We start from the raw sequence: 21,035 nt of genomic DNA on the forward strand, positions 1-21,035 counted from the left end.
TTTGTTTGGGAAGACCTTTATCTCTCCTTCTATTCTAAATGACAGACTTGCTGGATAAAGGATTCTCGGCTGCATATTTTTTCTGTTCATCACATGGAAGATCTCCTGCCATTCCTTTCTGGCCTGCCAAGTTTCAGTAGAGAGATCAGTCACGAGTCTTATAGGTCTCCCTTTATATGTTAGAGCACTTTTATCTCTAGCTGCTTTCAGAATTTCCTCTTTATCCTTGTATTTTGCCAGTTTCACTATGATATGTCGTGCAGAAGATCGATTCAAGTTCCGTCTGAAGGGAGTTCTCTGTGCCTCTTGGATTTCAATGCCTTTTTCCTTCCCCAGATCCGGGAAGTTCTCAGCTATTATTTCTTCAAGTACACCTTCAGCACCTTTCCCTCTCTCTTCCTCCTCTGGAATACCAATTATGTGTAGATTATTTCTCTTTAGTGCATCACTTAGTTCTCTAATTTTCCCCTCATACTCCTGGATTTTTTTTATCTCTCTTTTTCTCAGCTTCTTCTTTTTCCATAATTTTATCTTCTAGTTCACCTATTCTCTCCTCTGCTTCTTCAATCCGAGCCGTAGTTGTCTCCATTTTATTTTGCAGTTCATTGATCGCATTTTTTAGCCCCTCCTGGCTGTTCCTTAGTCCCTTGATCTCTGTAGCAAGAGATTCTCTGCTGTCCTTTATATTGTTTTCAAGCCCAGTGATTAATTTTATGACTATTATTCTAAGTTCACTTTCTGTTATATTGTTTAAATCATTTTTGATCAGGTCGTTAGCTGTTGTTATTTCCTGGACGTTTTTCTGAGGGGAATTCTTCCGTTTCGTCATTTTGGATGGTCCCTGGAGTGGTACGGGACTGCGGGGCACTTCCCCTGTGCTGTCTTGAATAACTTGCGTTGGTGGGCAGGGCCGCAGTCAGACCCGATGTCTGCCCCCAGCCCACCGCTGGGGCCACAGTCAGACTGGTGTGTGCCTTCTCTTCCCCTCTCCTAGGGGCGGGATTCACTGTGGGGTGGCGTGGCCCATCTGGGCTACTTGCACACTGCCAGGCTTGTGGTGCTGGGGATCTGGCGTATTAGCTGGGGTGGATCGGCAAGGTGCACAGGGGCAGGAGGGGCAGGCTCAGCTTGCTTTTCCTTTGGAGATCCACTTCGGGAGGGGCCCTGCGGCACCGGGCGGGAGTCAGCCCCGCCGGAGGGACGGCTCTGCAGAAGCACAGCGTCGGGTGTTTGCGAGGTGCAAGCAAGTTCCCTGGCAGGAACTGGTTCCCTTTGGGATTTTGGTTGGGGGATGGGCGAGGGAGATGGCGCTGGCGAGCGCCTTTGTTCCCTGCCACGCTGAGCTCTGTCGTCCGGGGCTCAACAATTTTGCCTCCCGTCGTCCTCCAGCCCTCCCATTCTCCGAGCAGAGCTGTTAGCTTATAACCTTCCAGATGTCAAGTCCCGCTGGCTCTCGGAACACACTCCGTCCGGCCCTTCCGCTTTTGCCAGCCAGACTCGGGGCCTCTGCTTGGCTGGCAAGCTGCCCCTCCGCCCCGGCTCCCTCCCGCCAGTCCGTGCAGCGCGCACCGCCTCTCCGCCCTTCCTACCCTCTTCCGTGGGCCTCTCGTCTGCTCTTGGCTCCGGAGACTCCGTTCTGCTAATCCTCTGGCGGTTTTCTGGGTTATTTGGGCAGGTGTAGGTGGAATCTAAGTGATCAGCAGGACACGCGGTGAGCCCAGCCTCCTCCTACTCCACCATCTTCCCAGGATCCTCGGGTCTTGTTTTTTTATCCATTCTGATACCCTATGTCTTTTGGTTGGAGCATTTAGTCCATTTACATTCAGTGTTATTATTGAAAGATATGGGTTTAGAGTCACTGTGTTATCTGTAGGTTTCATGCTTGTAATGATGTCTCTGGTACTTTGTGGTCCTTGCGACATTTCACTCACAGAATCCCCTTAGGATCTCTTGTAGGGCTGGTTTCGTGGTGATGAATTCCTTCAGTTTTTATCTGGGAAAACCTCTATCTCTCCTATTCTGAATGACAGGCTTGCTGGGTAAAGGATGCTTGCTGCATATTTTTCCTCTTCACATTGAATATTTCCTGCCATTCCCTTCTGGCCTGCCAAGTTTCAGTAGATAGGTCTGCTCCTACCCTTATGTATCTACCCTTGTAGATTAAGGCCCCTTTGCCCCTAGCCGCTTTCAGAATTCTCTCTTTATCTTTGTATTTTGCCAGTGTCACTATGATGTGTCGTGCAGAAGATTGATTCAAGTGGCATCTGAAGGGAGTTCTCTGTGCCTCCTGGATTTCAATGTCTGTTTCCTTCCTCAGATCGGGGAAGTTCTCCACTATGATTTGTCCAAGTACACCTTCAGCCCCTTTCTCTCTTCTTCTGGAACTCCTATGATATGGATATTACTAGGCTTCATTGAATCACTTACTTCTCTAACTCTCTCCTTGTGGTCCAGAATTTTTTTCTCTCTCCTTTTCTCAGCTTCATCTTTTTCCATAATTTTTATCTTCTAATTCACCTATTCTCTCCTCTGCCTCTTCAATCCGTGCTATTGCCACTTCCATTTTATTTTACACCTCACTGTGATAGCGTTTTTTAGCTCCTCATGACTATTTCTTAGTCCCTTGATCTCTGTAGCAATAGATTCTCTGCTGTCCTCTATGCTTTTTTCAAGCCCAGGGATTAATTTTATGACTATGATTCTAAATTCTTGTTCAGTTACGTTGCTTATATCTGTTTTGATCAATTCTTTAGCTGTCGTTTCTTCTTGGAATTTCTTTTGCGGAGAATTCTTCTGTGTTGTCATTTTGGCGAGTTTTCTGTCCCTTATGTGTTTTAAAAGCTTGTTATGTGCCCTGCACCTGTGAGCACTACTATATTAAAGAGGGGTCACACACTGTCCAGGGCCTGGCCCTTCAGGGGGTGTTTTTGGAATGTGTTACTTGCTCTCTGTTGTGACTCTGGTTGCTTTATCTCCCTACTCGTAGTGATGTTTTGGACCCTCCACCCGGTGTGCTTTGATTTGTTCCTTGAAGTAGCCCTGGAAAGGAAAACAAACCAACCAGGAAAAAAAAAAAAAAAAACCAAAAACACCAGCTGCAGCAAAATAACAGGGTGGGGGCGTTGTTCATGGAAGAGGCCTTATCCCAAACAAAAAGAGAAATGACAGGGGCAGGGGAAAACGAAAAGAAAATTGACCAGGCAGCGAAACTACAGGACTTCATCCAGAGAGAGACAGAGAAGATAAAATAAAGGAGATCTAGAACAGGTATAAAGAGAATAGATTAAATATGTCTGCTTACACAAACCAACAGCCAGACTAACCAGACTGGGGGAGGGAAGAGATAAGAAGAAGAGGAAGGGAGAATATATACCCATAATAAGAATTGTCTGAGAATTAAATCAGGCAATGCAGCGGCGCTGGCCTGGGAGGGGCCTCTGGTTTGTCAGCATCAATTCTGCTCCTGTAGATACGCAGTTAGTTAGCAGGTGCCCAGGGGTGTGGTTTGGTGTGGGCGGGGCCCGCCTCTGCTGTGGGCCCTGCTGTCGGTTCTCTGGAGCCCCCCCCTTGTTGGTGATGGGGAGTAAAATGGGGACACCCCAGTCTCTCCTCCACGGACTGGGTGTCCCAAACCACTCTGTTCAGGCCGTCCTCTCAGTGCCGCGGGGGCAAAGGAGGCGGTTTGTCCTGCTCCACGGACTCCTGTGCCCTCCTGGCGCTCAGCTGGGATTTAAACCCGGATGCCTTAAAGGGTCCCGCTCCATGCACCCCGGTTCCGGGGAAGTGCCACTCCGTGCCACAGATACGTGGCCTCTGGTTGGCGGGTGCAAGCGGTCTTTGTCCTTTGAACGGTTATATACCTTCTTCCCACAGCACTCCAGGGAGGGGACTGCCCTCTCCCACTGGGGACTGTGCCTCTGAACAAGTTACCCCCCTCCTCCGCAGGTACCCGAACTGGGCAGCTGGCCCGGTCCAGAGAAAGCCCCACAGTTAGAGATGGGATCTTTGTCCATCCCAGTCTGGGGTTTTTCTCTTGTCCAGATACAGTCCTATGCTTCCCTCTCTTTTTCTTCCCTTTGTCTCTGCAGAAGGGGATCCCTCCCATCCATGCCTACGAAGCTCGGTTTCTCTCTCCCAGTTCAGAAGTATGCACTGATGGCTCACCAGGTTCTCCCTGTGAGCCCCTGGAGATGTCTTTGTCGCTCTGCAGACTGGACTCTTGGAATTCAAAGTCCTTTGGTCTCAACACTGCTGTGTTTGAGGGACGAGGGAACTTTGCCCCCCCCCCCCCCGCCGCCCCAGTTCTCTGCCATGTTGGATCTTGTGCCTTCATTTTTTTTTAATGTTTATTTATTTTTGAGAGACAGACAGAGTGCAAGCAGGGGAGGGGCAGAGAGAGAGAGGGAGACATAGAATCCAAAGCAGGCTCCAGGCTCAGAGCTGTCAGCACAGAGCCCGATGCGGGGCTCGAACCCACGAGCTGTGAGATCGTGACCTGAGCTGAAGTTGGACGCTTAACCGACTGAGCCACCGAGGTGTCCCACGGTATTTTTAATTATAGGTGGGGCACACAGGGAAGTGCCAGGTCAGTCAGGAGGCAGAGGGAGTGAGGAGGACCCTGGGAAAGAGCCTTTATTGTGGTCTCTGTGGAGGAGGCAAGACAAAGCAGAACCAATGGGTTAAGATGGCTGCTTTGAAGAATTCGCATGGACTCTGGGGCATAGGGGCTGACCCTGGGTGGCTGTATCTGACAGGTGGTTTGGGCAGGTGGATATTGGCCTAGAGGTTAAGAGTCTAGAGGAGGAGGGAGGAAGTGTGTGTTCTGGGATGGCTAGTTTTCATATGAAAGGTGTCCTGGGAGGGACCGTCTCCCTGGGGTCAGTGAGGGCCCCCCCACCCCCCAAGTCAAAACCTCAGAATGACAAAGGCGTGCCTACTGCGAGGGTCCATATCCCCCCCTGGGTGTTGGCTTGCCTTCCTTTGAGTTTGCTGATCTTTGTTGGGTCTTAAACTGCACGGCTAATAACTTGGGGAGTCTTTCCTTCAGAGAGCATTTGCTCCTGCCCTCAACATAGTTGAGGGGCTAAAAGGAACCAGGGCCCCTTTGGATCCCCTGGAGAGACTCCTTTAGAGCTGGAGAGTCTGGCCCCACCGCTGCTTTCTTGCTTCTCGCTGAGTCCAGTGCCCCAGCATACGGCGGCTGTATTCCTCTGGCCTGGTGGCGACTTTATGTGCCGCTGGCTGCAGATGAGGCCAACTCGGGTTCTCCCCAGTGCTCGGACTCCCTGCTTCTCTGCCTCTGTAGGTTCCTTCCTTCCTGATTCCTGGATATTTCTATATTGGCTTTGGGACAACGAAGCACAGGTCTCTGTTCCTGTTGGTTCCTGATAGATCTGAGCCCTGTGCACATTTTATGTTCTTTTTAAATTGGGCTAGGGGCGAAGCAGGGGGCTGTCTCTGGATAATTCTACCTCTGGTGAGACCAGCAGTGCCTCAAAGGATGTGTCCCATCCTAGCTGCAATGATTGTGGAGTGGAGGGTCCTTCGGAGAGTCTCGTGAGTTTTCTTGCTTCATGACCGGCCCCTTACCTCCCTGGCGCTCACCTCCATCACAGCCCCACCTGGATTTCTGCATATTGTCTCCTGACGGGTCTCCCTGCTCCTTCCCTTCCCCCACATTGGTCTGTTTCCAATATGGTAGCCAGAGGGGTCCTGTGAAAACACACATCAGATTGTGTCGCGCCTATACTCAGAACTCTTGAGTCACTTCCCATCTCCTGCAGAACAAAAGTCAAAGATTTTGCAGTGACCCAAAGACCCTGGAGATATTCTCTCCTGTCGACCCCCTCACCCGCACCGACTTCTCTCCTCTCATGCCTCTTATTCCTGCCTATGATCCTGTAACAGACTGGCCTCCTTGCAGGTGAGGGAGCATGCTGGGCTTGCCCCTGACCAAAAGGTTTTGCATTCGTTATGCCTGAAGACTGGAGCACCCTTCTTCCAGATGTTTCCACGACTCTGCTCTCAGCCCTCTGGGTTCTTGATCCTTGCTCAAAAGTCACATCCTCAGTGGAATCTTCCTTGGCAACCCCAATCCTTAGCTTTATTTTCTTCCTTAGCACTTAGGATCACCTTACATACCATATATATTTTTTTAAATATCAACTTTACTGAGATGTAGTATATATATAATACAGTAAGTATACAGTTAAGTGTGTTTCAACAAATGTACTCACATGTGTAACCACCACATCAGTCAAGATCTAGAAGCCAATTTGACAATAAATTATATTAAAAAAAAAACAACCAAAAACCTCTAGAGCATTTCTGTCACCAGAAAATCCCCCCAGGTGCCTGTGTTTTCTTGCAGGCCTGTTTCTAGGCCATCACTGATCTGAATACTGTCACTGTAGGTCTTTGCCTCTCCTAGAACTTCATACTCAATAGAACTTCACTCAATATGAACACATACGTCCGGCTTCTTTGACTCAGCATAATGGTGTTGAGTTTCATCGGCTACTGCGTGTATCGATAGTACAATAACTATTCGGGGGCTCTTATGAATTAACTATTCCCTTTTATTGCTGAGTGATATTTCATTGTATGGACCTATCACAGTGTCTCCATTTACCCACTGGTTGGTATTTGGTATGTTTTTCAGTTTTGTTGGTTATGAATAAAGGTTCCCTGCACATTCATGTAAAGATCTGTGTGTGGACAGAAGTTTCATTCTCTTTAGATAGATACCTAAGGGTGGAACTGGCGTTTCATTGTGTAGTTTCTGTATTTCACTTGATCAGAAATTGCTGAACAGTTACACAAAGTGATCGTACGGTTTTAGATTTCCACCAGTAATGTAGGAGCGACAGTTCTGCATCCTCACCAACTCTTTTATTTTTTGTCATTCTGGGCATTTCGTCATTTTACCGAATAGCCAAAGCAATCTTGAAAAACCAGGGGCACCTGGGTGGCTCCAGTTGGTTGAGCGTCTGACTTCAGCTCAGGTCATGATCAGTTCATGAGTTCGAGCCCCGCGTTGGGCTCTGTGCTGACAGCTCAGAGCCTGGAGCCTGCTTTGGATTCCGTCTCCCTCTCTCTCTGCCCCTCCCCCTCTCATGCTCTGTCTCTCTCTCTCTCTCTCTCTCTCTCTGTCTGTCTCAAAAATAAAAAATAAAAAAACTGGAGGCATCACAATTCCAGACTATATATATATCTATATATATCTATACCATATCTATCTATCTATCTATCTATCTATCTATCTATCTATCTATCTAAACAAAGCTGTAGTCATCAAAACAGTATAATACTATAGACACATAGGTCAATAGAACAGAATAGAAACAGAATAGATAAACCCAGCAATAAACTCCCAATTATATGGTCTTTGACCAAGAAGGAAAGACTAACCTTTGGGAAAGAGAGAGTCTCTTCAACAAATGGTGTTGGGAAAACATGCAAAAGAGTAAATGTTTTTAAGTCTTATATATCCATACTAAAGAAATCTTTGAATTGCTAGTGGTCATCTGTGGGGAGGAGATGATAGGAATAATTTTATTTCCTTTTTCAATATTTCCATATTGCTTTTTTTTTTTTAAACAATGAGTAAGTATTGCTTTTCTATCAGAAAGAAATGCTATCACCATTTTTGGAAAAAAATGTGCTTAATCCAGAGAATTCTTTTCAAAAATTTCCAATATCTGAATAACTATCTTTTTCTTTTTGTTTTTTTGAAGGCAGTATGGCATACTTTATAAAACTCATTTGACTGGATGTTACTTTGCCTTTAAAAAAATGTTTTATTGGGGCACCTGGGTAGTTCAGTCGATTAAGTGTCCGACTTCAGCCCGGGTCATGATCCTGTCGAGGTCTATGGGTTCGAGCCCCGTGTCGGACTCTGTGCTGACAGCGCAGAGCCTGGAGCCTGCTTCGGATTCTGTGTCTCCCTTTCTCTCTGCCCCTCCCCTGCCCATGCTCTGTCTCTCTCTCAAAAATAAACATTAAAAAAAATTCATTCTTAAAAAAATGTTTTATTAAATTTTTAAAAATGTTTATTTAAAGAGAGAGTGCAGGTGGGGAGGGGCAGAGAGAGAGGGGGACAGAGGATCTGAAGTGGGCTTTGCACTGACAGGCTGATAGCAGCAAGCCGGATGTGGGGCTCGAACTCACGAACCCTGAGATCATGACCCGAGCGGAAGTGGGACACTCACCCAGCTGAGCCACTCAGGCGCTCCTTTATTTATATTTTAAAAGTCTGCTTATTTATTTAGAGAGAACACACAAGCAGGGGAGGGGCAGTGAGAGAGAGTCCTAAGCAGGCTCTGTGTTATCAGTGCAGAGCCCAGTGCAGGGCTCCAGCTCACAAACCGTGAGATCATGACCCGAGCAGAGATCAAGTGTCAGATGCTTAACCCACTGAGCCACGCAGGCGCCCCTATTTTGCCTTTTAATTGAGGTTATGCTTGAATGCTTACACGTACTAGTTTTCATTGGCAGGGTTAATTTTGTAATCTCTGTTTAGAAAGGGGATCTACATTTACATACTCTAGTAAGATGGTGTGAATGAAAGCAAAAGCTTGTGGTTGAAGGATAATTTCAAGTCCAGATCTTCTAAGCATTTTTTTTTGAAATTTAAGGGAAGAGTCGGGGTGGGGTGGGGTGTGTGAAGAAGGAAAGATGTTGAGGAAGGGAGCTGGCGAGGGTAGAAGGGGGAAGCTACGCTGGAGGCTGGCCAAGAGGATGCAAGAAATTTATTTGCCTTCAAGCTGAGATCAAAGCTGTACATTTGTAACAAGTGAAGGGAGGGGAAGGAAATCTATTTCAAGCTGTTTCTTACACATGGAAGGAGAGAGGCTCTTTGGAAGGACAACCATGGCAGCAGCTACTTCTGAATTTTGTTTGCTGAACAGTGAACAGACTTAGTTACCGTTTACAGTGAAGTGTCTGATTATGAATCTTGGCCATGGGCACCTGGTGGGAGCCAAGAAACTGGTGATCTGAAGAACCAGAATCACAAATCAGGCATTAATTACAATAATGGTCACTGTTCCTTGCATTTGTCAGAACAACGTCCCGAGGTAGAAATCCCTTTCCCATTTCCCTCGTCTGCAATCAGCAGATTTCAATTTCCAATTTTTATAAATTCGATTGCTGTGAAGTCTTTTAATTGCTCTCTCTGTTTGTCGGTGGCCCGGGGGGGGGGGGTGGTGGGGGATAGACTTCATTGGCATTCTACGCCTGCTCTCTGAAAGCGCATAAGCTAAGCAGATGCGTGGGAACGATTTTTCTACTGCTACTATTAAAATATCCCTCCATTTGAAAAATATCCTGCCATCGCACTCTAAATGTATCTGAGACGTCAGGGGCATGCTCTGCGCCCAAAGAACGTAAACAGCAAGTTGACCTCTCATACTGGGTTTGGGAAGACTGTGGTTTTACAAGGATTCATTATTCGTCTCCACCGAAAAGCTCTGGAGCGCCACACGGTCCCGCACGTGGGGAGGAGCACAGACTTCGGAGTTAGAGACCTGGGCTGAGACTCCTCCCCAAATCCCAGGTTCGTGGCTTTCAATAAGCTGCTTTACCTCTTAGATCCTGTCTTTTCCTCTCTGTTCCTCACCTGTGTAGAGGGAGCATCGGGTCATGGTGACGTTTAGACCCACCGTAGCTCAGGCGTCTGGTTCAGTGCCTTGCGCAGAGCAAGCCTGCAGTAAACCGTAGTCATCATATTAGGCCAAAGAAATAGTTCTCCTATTTAGTCTATTACTTGTGACCCATCTGGGATCCAAGCAAGGTTTCCACTTAGCAAAAAGTACAAAGTAAGTGAACATTTCCAGAAGCGTTCCCTCTGTCTCACGTGGAAGCCCCTTCTACATTTTCAATCACTGTTCGGTATTTCACGTTGTTTTTCTCTTCGTAGGAAACCCGAGAGGGAGGCAGGTGGGCATCCGTCTCTAGCCCCCTTCTCCTGAGGAGGGACACCTGTGGTGGAGCCGGGACACGAAGCCGTGGTTCCTGATTCTTACTCTGGGAGGTTTTGTCTCGTTGTTGTTTGTTTAGTTTTGATTTTTGTTTGGTTTCTCTTTTGCCCTCTGAAAGCTTATGAGCAAAGTGGAGAGAAGCAGCTTTAAGCAGTTTGCATTTCATATTATTGATCTTTTTTTTTTTTTTGAGACCGCGAGTAGGGGAGGGGCAGAGAGAGAATCTCAAGCAGACTCTGCACTGTCGGCACAGAGCCCAGTGTGGGGCTTGAACTCACGAACCATGACATCATGACCTGAGCCGAAGCCAAGAGTCACACACTTAACCGACGGGGCCACCCAGGTGCCCCTACATTATTTTCTCTTAGTACATGGTGTCTTCTCTGCCCACAGGCTCTGCTCTATTCCCCCCCACCCCGACCCTTCACACCTCACTCGAGAGCATTTTACTCCCTCTCCCCCACCCCCCAGATGCACCTGCCACCTATGGTTTGTGTGTGCTTGGTGTCCCTCCTCTCAGCGTCCTCCCCCCTCCGTCAGGGTTAGGCTTGTGCTGTTGGGTGTAGAAGGTGTCCCACAAGGATGCTGAATGAATGGATGTAAAGTAAACTTATTCCTTAGAAGTAAGTGCAATCCAGAAAATGTGCTGGGCTCTAAAATGGTCAATAAATTGAGCCGGAGTGTAATTGAAATGTCTCAGGCTGTGAAGCATCTGCATTGACTTACTGGCTTACTTTTATCAGGCTCGTTTCTTCATATACATGTAAGCTCACGGACAGAGAATCGAGGCTGATAGTTGATCTTAACTGAATTTTGTTTTCATTAAGAGTAAGTGAAAATGTGCAATAGCATTTTGGTTTTTTTTCCCACATTCAGTGCTGTAACGACAATAAAACTTACCCCCCAAATCAGCCATAATTCTGCTCTAGTTGCCTTTCATTTTTCTAAGTTTTTCTGTATATGTATCTGTATATTTTATATCATTAAAATCCTTGTCTTTGCAAATCTGTATTCTTCCCTGAGCATAGCAAACAGACTGACATTAGTCATATTCTCCCATGTGGCTTTTTAGTGGCTGAGTTTTCTTGCATGTAAATGATGTACCACGGTGTATACAACGCATTTCATATTCTTGAACATTTAGATAATGTTTGAGGTTCTTATGGCTATCGATGATGCTAAGGTGATTCTCTTGGTTTTTATGTTCTCATTTGGGTATGTGTGTGTATATTTAAATGGAGGGAGGGGGTGCCTGGGTGGCTCAGTCGGTTAAGCGTCCGACTTCGGCTCAGGTCATGATCTCGCGGTTCGTGGGTTCGAGCCCCGCGTCGGGCTCTGTGCTGACAGCTCGAGCCTGGAGCCTGCTTCGGATTCTGTGTCCCCCTCTCTCTCCACCCCACCCCTGCTTGTGCTCTGTCTCTCTCTCTCTCTCTCTCAAAAATAAATAAACATGAAAAAATTATTTAAAAAAATATAGGGAGGTAGTAGATGGTTCTGGAGAGGTTAAGGGCGTGGCTCTGGTGTCGTGTGGCCTGGGTTCAAAGCCTGCCTCTGCTGCTTCCTGGATGCCCTTCCTGGCAAGTTATGTGACCTCCATCCACAGTCCATTTGTAAACTGGGGGAAATTCTAGGATTTCAAAGGGTTGTTGTAAAGAATAAGTAATAGGCAGTATCCTCGATCCAGGAGATGAGATGTGATCTATAAACTGCTTAGAACATGGTCTGATACAGAGTGAGGGCTCATTAAATTGTAGCTATTAAGTAATCCAGGTGTAGGGCAGGGATGGAGAGAAGTCGGAGCACACACGAAAGAAGACCGGCCACGGTCGTGCTGATAATTGACGAAGCTGGGTGCCAGGTGCGAGGGCACTGGGCTTTCTTTCCACTCTTGTATGTGTTTGAATGTATTTTTTTTTATTATATTTTTACAACATAAAGCAAAAAGCACGCACGATACAAAAACACTGGAGGTTTCAAATTGATTTTTTGGTTTTGGATTATTTTCTTTGCACATGTTTCTAGGAGAGGGGTCACCGGAGCGGGGGGGGGGGGGGTGTTTTATAGTCCTTGTTGAATACGGCCAAATTGCTCTAGTGAAAGCATCGTTTACAGGACCATCCACGATCTGTAAGTAAACCAATTTTATCACAGTCTTAAAGACTGCAGGGGTATTAACACTTCATTTTTTTAAGTCAAATTTTATAAATAAAATGGTACCTTCGTTATTGTAACATCTCCCCCCCCCCCCTTCTTTTTTTAATGGAAGGTATCGTTGACCCACAATGTTACCTTAGTTTCGGGTGGACAGCCTAGTGATGGGACAAGTTGATACATTATGCTGTGCTCATCAGGAGTGCAGCTCCCAGCTGTCACCACAAATGCCGTTGCAGCGTCATTGGGTCATTGGCTATATTCCCTCTGCTGTGCCTTTTATTCCTGTGACTTATCCTTTCCATAACTGGAAGCCTGGATCTCTCCCCTTCACCCACTCGGCCCGTCTACCCCCTCGCCTCCGGCAGCCGTCAGTTTGTTCTCTGGACCCATGGGTCTGTTTTTGCTTTTTTGACCTTCCCTTTTTTGATTAGTAGTAACTTTTTGAACATTTTCATAACTGTGTTTACTGGTGGTTATAATTTTTAAAATTTCTCTGCTTCTGTCCTTGGTCCTTTCATCTATTAGGGTTTTGTCAGATTGCATTTTATGAAAGTAATATGATAGTTTGGTAGAACTAAGCTCATTTGGGCCGTCACAGTTCATTTTTAAGTTAAAGGAGAAACAGTCATCACTACGTGGCTCTGGTGATATTTGATTGAAAATTCCTTCTTCGGTACGTAGTCACGGCACACATTTTTGAAACTTCCAAAATCCAGGGTGTAGAAATGATTACGATCTCCTTGTCGTATTGATTTGGAAGGTGTTTTTGATTCATGGTTGCTATAAATATATGGTCAAGCCATGAGGAATTGCTTCGAGGTGACAGCCTCCACAGTCGTTCTTTACATAGTGTCCCCCTCAGTGTGCTGTCATCTTCATTACAAACCATCTGCCACCGGAGACCAGGCTGCAGATGTCCCTTGTCAATGAAACTTGACCTCCGTAAATTTGCAGGTGTCTTTGGAAGGACAGGGAAATGACCGTTCCGTTTTTATGGTATTCTGTATTTACCGTGAATATACTCCTGTCTGTTTTCTCCACCATTTTCTGCTGCCCTTCCCACCAATCACAATTTGCCGATTCCAGTATGGACCGTGATCACTGGTTTTCTCTGTGGTCTTTTATTTATTTATTTTAATGTTCATTTATTTTCGAGAGAGAGAGTAAGAGCACGAACGGGGGGAGGGGCAGGGAGAGGATCCGAAGTAGATTCCGCACTGACAGCAGAGAGCCTGGTCACGAGACCATGACCTGAGCCGAAGCTAGACGCTTGGTTGACTGAGCCACCCAGGTGCACCCCCTCCCCCCCACCTTTTAAAACACTACCGTGTGCCTCTCGTTGGGATACTAGATAATGTGATGTTTTTACTAATTCATCTTGTGAGTTTCTTTTTATAGGGCTGGCACATTTCTGTCGCATTATAGGACTAAAAGCTTTTTTTAAATGTTTATTTTTGAGAGAAAGGGAGAAAGACCTTGAGTGGGGGAGGGGCAGAGAGAGAGGGAGACACAGCATCCGAAGCAGGCTCCAGGCTCCGAGCCGTCAGCACAGAGTCTGACGCGGGGCTCGAACTCGTGAACCATGAGATCGTGACCTGAGCCGAAATCGGGCGCTAAAGCACTTGAGCTACCCAGGCGCCTCATGTTGTGTTGTATTGTTACAACCCATATCTAAAAAAAATTAGGATCCCAAGGCCTAATACTGTGCAGCGGTTTACTTAAACTTGACAGTGTTCTGTGTTAAAACCTATAATTTGTAAATGATAGCTTTTAAAAATGGATTTCTGGTGTGCTCGAGAGCCGTATTTTATGCCAACTTTGTAACCATAGGGACTGAATGGTGACAGCATATGAAGGCCTCCATGTTTTATGTTCATATTATTTATTACTTGACAAATGGCAGGAGGGGCATAAAATTGTTTTATTTGTCAGATTTGCATAAGAACTTTCTTACGAAGAGCATTTATGGCACACGACGCATACCTAAATCCTCATACAACTGTCCTTTGGTGGTCTGCCTTGTTTTTTTCCCTTTTCATATTTCGGAAAACCTTTTTTTTTTTTTCCCTCTTTTGTTTTTTCATCGAGGTGTAATTGACCTATAACATTAGTTTCGGGTGTACAACATACTGATTCGATATTTGTGATCCCCACAGTGAGTCTAGTTAACATCCGTCCCCATACGTAGGTAAAGATCATTTTTTTGTTTTTTTTCCTCCTGGGATGAGGACTTTTAAGATCTACTCTTAGTAACTTGGAAGTTGCAGCATGGTCTTGCCTTCTGGGGTCGTGGTGTGGTGCGTTATATTTCCATGACTTATCTTATAGCTGCAAGTTTGTCCTCTCCTCCCCTTTACCCACCCCGCCCCATGACCTCTGGCAACCACCAGCCTGTTCCGTCGGGAAGCTTCTCAGGTGAGATAAGTTTGCCACGATGGAAAGAGCCTACCAGCTGTTGAAGGGAACCTCACAAAGTCGAAGGTAGGGTTTTTTCTTTCCTTCTTTGTTGGTATCTTTAGGAAAGTTAAAGTTTAAGCCTGAGCTTGTGACGTGAGATTACGTGATCGGTTAGATTTTGACCCTGGCGGGTGCCTAGGTGGCTCAGTTGGTTAAGCGTCCAGCTTTGGCTCAGGTCATGATCTCATGGTTCGGGGGGTTCGAGCCCCGCACTGGGCTCTGTGCTGACAGCTCGGAGCCTGGAGCCTGCTTCAGATTCTGTGTCTCCCTCTCTTTCTGCCCCTCCCCTGCTCACCTCTGTCTCTGTCTCTCTCTCTCAAAAGTAAATATTAAAAAAATTTAAAAAATGTTTGACACTCTTTATCAGACTTAAACAAGCAAAAACACCTTCTAAAAGATCTGATACTCTTAATCAGGAAGAAGAGTTCTCTCTCTTTTTTTTTTAATGTTTACTTATTTTGAGAGAGAGTACGAGCAGGGGAGGGGCAGAGCTAGAGAATCCCAACCGTGGTCTATGCTGTCAGCGCAGAGCCCGATGCGGAGCTTGAACTCACAAACTGTGAGATCATGACCTGAGCCGGAACTGAGAGTTGGATGCTTAACCAACTGAGCCCCCCGCCAGGCGCCCCCGGAAAAAGAGAGTCCTAAAAGTTCTGTATAAAAAGTAGCATCTAACACTGTATCCCAACTATGCTGGAATTAAAATAATAAAAAAGTAGCATCTAACTTGTGTCTCTTAATGTGTGTGTGTTCGTTTTATAAAATTTATAAAGAACAGTTCCCCAAGTAGTGCTTCTTATGGTAGAAGAGAAATACAAATGTGGATAGGAACATCCCGTTTAAATAAACCACAAAAAGGTGAGCTTTTGAGGTTTTCAAAAATGTTGATTTTAGTCACCTTCAGAAAGATGATTACTTATCATACCGCCGGTAGGTTAATCCTGGAGTAGAGTGAGCCCGGCCTGTGGTCCTAGATCTGCTTCCCTCCCTGTGCAATTCTCGGTTCCCTGTAAAGCGTGGGGTGACAAAATGTAAACCTAGAGGAACTTGTTCATGTACTGCTAGTGAACCCAGGTCAGCACGTTTCTCCAGTAGGATGTGTGCACCCTGCCCTGGTACGAGTATTCATATAGGGTCGTCTCACTATTTAACCCGTGTTCTATAACCTTTTCTTCACCTGTTACTGTCCTCCTCCCACCCCACCCCCACATCTCGTGCTGGACGGAAGGAGGCCCCTGGCCGGCTTCCTTCCCACACGTGTGGTGTCAAGGTGGACCACAGCCAAACCTCTCTCTCGTCTTGGTGCCCACTCCTGGTCCTGTGCTCTTCTTAGACCACGTTCTTTTTCGTGGACCGAGTTCCGACCCCGGTGCTGTGAGGGGGTTGGCCTACTTCTCCCTCCTCCGTGCGCCCTCCCTGCGCTGCGTTGAAACAATGATCGTCTGCCCTCGTCCACTCTTCTTACTAATTTCGAAATTTCCTGGGGGTTCAGGTTGGTTCACAAGTGAAACCTTATTTAAAAAGAATGGGGCGCCTGGGTGGCGCAGTCGGTTAAGCGTCCGACTTCAGCCAGGTCACGATCTCGCGGTCCGGGAGTTCGAGCCCCGCGTCGGGCTCTGGGCTGATGGCTCAGAGCCTGGAGCCTGTTTCCGATTCTGTGTCTCGCTCTCTCTCTGCCCCTCCCCCGTTCATGCTCTGTCTCTCTCTGTCCCAAAAAATAAATAAATGTTGAAAAAAAAATAAAAAAAAAAATAAAAAGAATGGTTTGACCAAAACACACTTGTTTTTTTTGTAAAGTTGATTTATTTATTTTGAGAGAGAGAGATGCGGGAGGGGCAGAGAGAGAATCCCAAGCAGGCTCGGCACCATCAGCCCAGAGCCCGATGCGGGGCTTGAACTTGAGTCGGAAGCTAACCGACTGAGCTGCCCAGATGCCCCCAAAATAGACTCTTATCTAGAGAGAACAAAATGGTGGTCACCAGAGAGGAAGTGGGTGGGGGATGGGTGAAATAGGTGAAGGGGACTGAGAGCACACTTCTGATGAGCCCTGAATGATCTCTGGAATTGTTGAACTATTACATTGTACGCCTGAAACTAATAGAACGCTGTTTGTCAATTACACTGGCGTTAACATAAAAATAAAAGAATGGTTTGAAGAAATCTGTAGCTCTAACGAATAGATTATTCACCCAGCTCTCCATTTTATGTCTCTGCTCCCAAGTGGCAGTATGGTATAGGATTGAGAGCTAGGGACCCTTGGGTGCCCGGGTGGCTCAATTGATGAAGCAGCCTCTTGATTTCAGCTCAGGTCATGATCTCACAGCTCGTGAATTCAAGCCTCACATCAGGCTCTGCACTGACAGCTCCAATCCTGCTTGGTACTTTCTCTCTCTCTGCCCCTCCCCCGTTTGCATTCTCTCTGTCTCTCAAAATAAATAAATAAAGTAAGTAAGGGACTCCTGAGCCAGACTGCCTGATTCTGCCGATTACTACCGTGTGAACCTGGGCAAGTTCTTTAACTTCTCTGTGCTCAGATACTTAAAAACAATTTTTTTTAATGTTTGTTTATTTTTGAGAGAAAGAGAGAGAGGGAGGGAGGGGCAGAGAGACAGGGAGACACAGAATCCGAAGCAGGCTCCAGGCTCCGAGATGCGGGCACAGAGCCCGATGCGGGACTCGAACTCACAAACCGCGAGATCGTGACCTGAGCCGAAGTCGGACGTTTAACTGACTGAGCCACCCGGGCGCCCCTGTGCTCAGATACTTTATAATGAGAATACTAAAATTCCTTGCACCATGTATAGCTGTAGTGAAGTTTAAACAGATAAGCCTGAAAAACCCTCAGGTCTTACCTGGCGAGAACACTCATTCGTATCCTGACCACCCGAGTTCTGTTTGGCATTAATCGCTTTCTGCCAAAAGCATCTCTTACCCAGGTTGAGATTTGCATCGTGGGAAGTTTTATTGTTAAGCAAGGAAGACGTAGAATATCCCCACTGGTTGGTGCACGGAACTTCCCTGTTCTGGTAACTAAAGCTGGTGCGAAGTGGCGTCTCTATCACAGCCCGTTGCTGCTCCGACGGCCGTGCATTCGTGTGGGGGCAGTGAAGTCTGGATCGCTCCCCCCCACCCCCAAAAGGGGGGCAGCCCCTCAACTTTTCCAAACACCACACCTTTTCCGCTGAGCCAGATCAGGGGGAGGGCTGGCGAATAGTAGGGGGTCCTGTCCGTGCTGAGACTGTAGCCGGATGGGGGCATGTTGCCAGGTCTGGTGGCCCTGGGGCCGAGCTCAGGGATAGAGGTCTGACCATCTGTGGCCAGCGCTAAGCTCACGGAAGGAGGTCTCTGGTTATTTGCCTGTGTCAACGATTCGCTTGCGTAACTGGGAATATTCTCTCTTTATTCCTCCTGTCAATTTGTGGTGAGCCATTTGGTTTTTCCATTTCGAAATTTGGTGTTCATTTTGGTTTCTCACCCAAAAATCTTGATTTTTAGTGGGATTCTAAGCCGGGCTTCTTTGGAATACAAGTATTATGTGGCTTCTACTTATTTTGGGGGTTATCCATAACAGCCTGTCAGTCCTGGTCTTTGGATGGTTTTAGAAGGTTCTGGAAAGAAAAAAAAAAAAAAAAAGAGTTACTCAGCAATGGTGTCCTAACCTCAGGTGTGAGTCTTCAGGATATGTCAGGTGGCGTTGCTGGGATTAAATGAGATGCTAATACAGAAGGGCCATTGGCTGGCATGTGGAGGGTGTGTGTTCCTTTCCCCACAGATACTAACATACTAGTTAGTATGTTAACATTGACATAGGTTTTTCTAAGGAAGCCCGGAGCCCTGTAAGAGTAACGTTTATCATTTTTATACTTTTTAATATTGCAAACATTTCAAAGTTATTGAAAATTGTACCCCCCCCCATATACCATATAGGTTTAAAACGCAAGCGTTTTGCCAAATATGTCTTAGATTCTCAAAGAACTGAAACCCTACAAATGTAGAGGTAAGTGTCCCCTCCCCATCACAGCTCTGTCCCTTCCCCAGCTTCGAGGTAACTCTACCCAGGTGGTAGGCATTCTTCCCATCCACGTATTTAACTTTTATGCACATGTGCGTATTCATAGATAATATCTAGTGTTCCAAACACTAACATAAGCGGTACAACGTAGTGTGTCCTTTAAGCTTGTGTTTTCCACTCACTGAGGTTTACATGTGTCACATGTAGCACTAGTTTCTTTCAGGTGCCGTGTAGGATTTCATTGGACGAAGTACGCCGGAATTTATGTAGCCACTTCCCTTTTTTTTTTTTTTTTTTTTTCAACGTTTATTTATTTTTGGGACAGAGAGAGACACAGCATGAACGGGGGAGGGGCAGAGAGAGAGGGAGACACAGAATGGGAAACAGGCTCCAGGCTCTGAGCCATCAGCCCAGAGCCTGACGCGGGGCTCGAACTCACGGACCGCGAGATCGTGACCTGAGCTGAAGTCGGACGCTTCACCGACTGCGCCACCCAGGCGCCCCGCCACTTCCCTTTTTTAAAAAAATGTTTATTTTTGAGAGAGTAAGCGAGCAAGCGGGGGAGGGGAAGAGGGCGTGGGGGACAGAGGGTCTGAAGCGGGCTCCGCACTGACAGCAGTGAGCCTGATGGGGGGTTCGAACTCACGAACAGTGAGATCATGACCTGGGCCAAAGTCGGACGCTTAACCGACTGAGCCACCCAGGTGCCCCTCTTGAGCTACTTACTGTGTTATTTAGTCATCACAAAAACACTGTGTTTTTGACTGTTTCAGAACATGAATTTAAACCCAGGTTTATCCCATTCCACCATGCCATGCTTTTAATAAATATTAGGAAAATGAAGTCGAGAAACATGAGCTTGCAGGCTGCCCCCGAGAGTATCTCTGGGAAGTAAAGGAAAGTGGTGTTGTCTTCCTGGCCGGGAGCAGGCAAGGCCAGGGCAGCCCTGCCTTCCTCAACGAGGGCCACGCTGCCAGGAGGCCCCCCGGGTGTGCGGAGCCGGTAGTGGGCCAGCTACCCCGGGACTGGCTTAAGGGAAGCAAAAATCCTTTCTTAATAACAAGTGGGCGAAGTCAGTGATACTTTGGAGGCCCGAAAGGCCCTGCAGGATGGGCAGAGGTCTTAGAAGGAGTTTAAGAACCCAGCCCTCCAAGAATTTAACAGTCTCGCCCGAGTGGGTGAAGCTAACATGAAACGCAACCACCAAGCCCTGACCAACCTGGTGTGTGCTGGGCCCCTTGTCATCTTTCATAGCAATGGGATAGTCTGTGTTTTTCTCTGCCTCTTGCTTTCTCATTCGGGAATACCTTCTGGAAATCCTCTCAAGGCATGTAGTATAGAACTAGCTCCTTTTGTAAAGGCCATATTATATTCCATGCCATGGACACGTCATCATTTATTTGTTCCCTTAGTAATGGGTCATCTCTCTCTGTCTCTCTTTTGCTGTAAGCTGCTAAAAACTGTAGCCCTTAATGCCCTCGAATAGGTGTCCCTCTGTGCTTTGATTTCTGCAGGCGTGGGATGGCTGGAGAGATGGCTTACATGTCTTTTTAATTTTATTTAAAAAAAAAATTTTTTTTTAATGTTTATTTATTTTTGAGAGACAGAGAGACAGAGTGTGAGCGGGGGAGGGGCAGAGAGAGAGGGAGACACAGAATCGGAAACAGGCTCCAGGCTCTGAGCCATCAGCCCAGAGCCTGACGCGGGGCTCGAACTCACGGACCGCGAGATCGTGACCTGGCTGAAGTCGGACGCTTAACCGACTGCGCCACCCAGGCGCCCCGTCTTTTTAATTTTAATACATGCTGCCATATTGCTTCCTAAAAAGACTAGAATTCCTATTTCTCAACCACCAATGTGTGAGAGTGTCCCCTCCCTGCATTGTCATCGCCAGTAGTTATGATAGGTCTTCTTGAGTGTCTGACTGGGTATAAAGTTATACACCATTGTCATGTGGCCAGTAGGGAATATGACATTATGCTGGCTGTTTGTTTTTGACATTTTTTGGTGCACAGCTCATCTTTTGCCTGGTTCGTTATTAGCGGTTGGGTTTTCCCTTTGGTTCATTTGTAAGAGCTGTTTGTATAGATTAGATACCAATCCTTTGTCATCTGTGCTGCAGATTCTTGAACCAGGTATATTTTTCTATCGGCTCTGTTAACCGGCCATTTCACCGATGGATTATAGCGGCATACTGAGTTTCATTAGCTCAAAAGGAACCTAAGTAGTCTGATATGTTAACCATCATCGTGGAAAGGTCCATAAGTGAAATATGGTGTTGATGGGTAACGGTACTATCTACTCGTTCAGGTGTGGGGTAGCTCACTAACATCACCTGAATTTTGTGTCACTTAAGCTTTTCAGATGTTCTCCAAGCAGGGCAGGGGCGCGGGGTGGGGGGAGACACTCACACGTGTGCTCGATGTGTGGGA

The 21,035-nt window shown here is 46.7% G+C and overlaps 1 protein-coding gene across 3 annotated transcripts in view; it reads left to right on the plus strand.

The window, feature by feature from the left end:
- Nucleotides 1-21,035, plus strand: part of FANK1 (fibronectin type III and ankyrin repeat domains 1) — a 108,789-nt gene that overhangs the window by 60,872 nt on the left and 26,882 nt on the right. The gene's annotated exons all lie outside the window — the stretch shown is intronic.

The sequence above is a fragment of the Herpailurus yagouaroundi genome, unplaced genomic scaffold (assembly GCF_014898765.1).
Source record: "Herpailurus yagouaroundi ecotype Mexico unplaced genomic scaffold, PumYag 163, whole genome shotgun sequence".
NCBI lineage: Eukaryota > Metazoa > Chordata > Mammalia > Carnivora > Felidae > Herpailurus > Herpailurus yagouaroundi.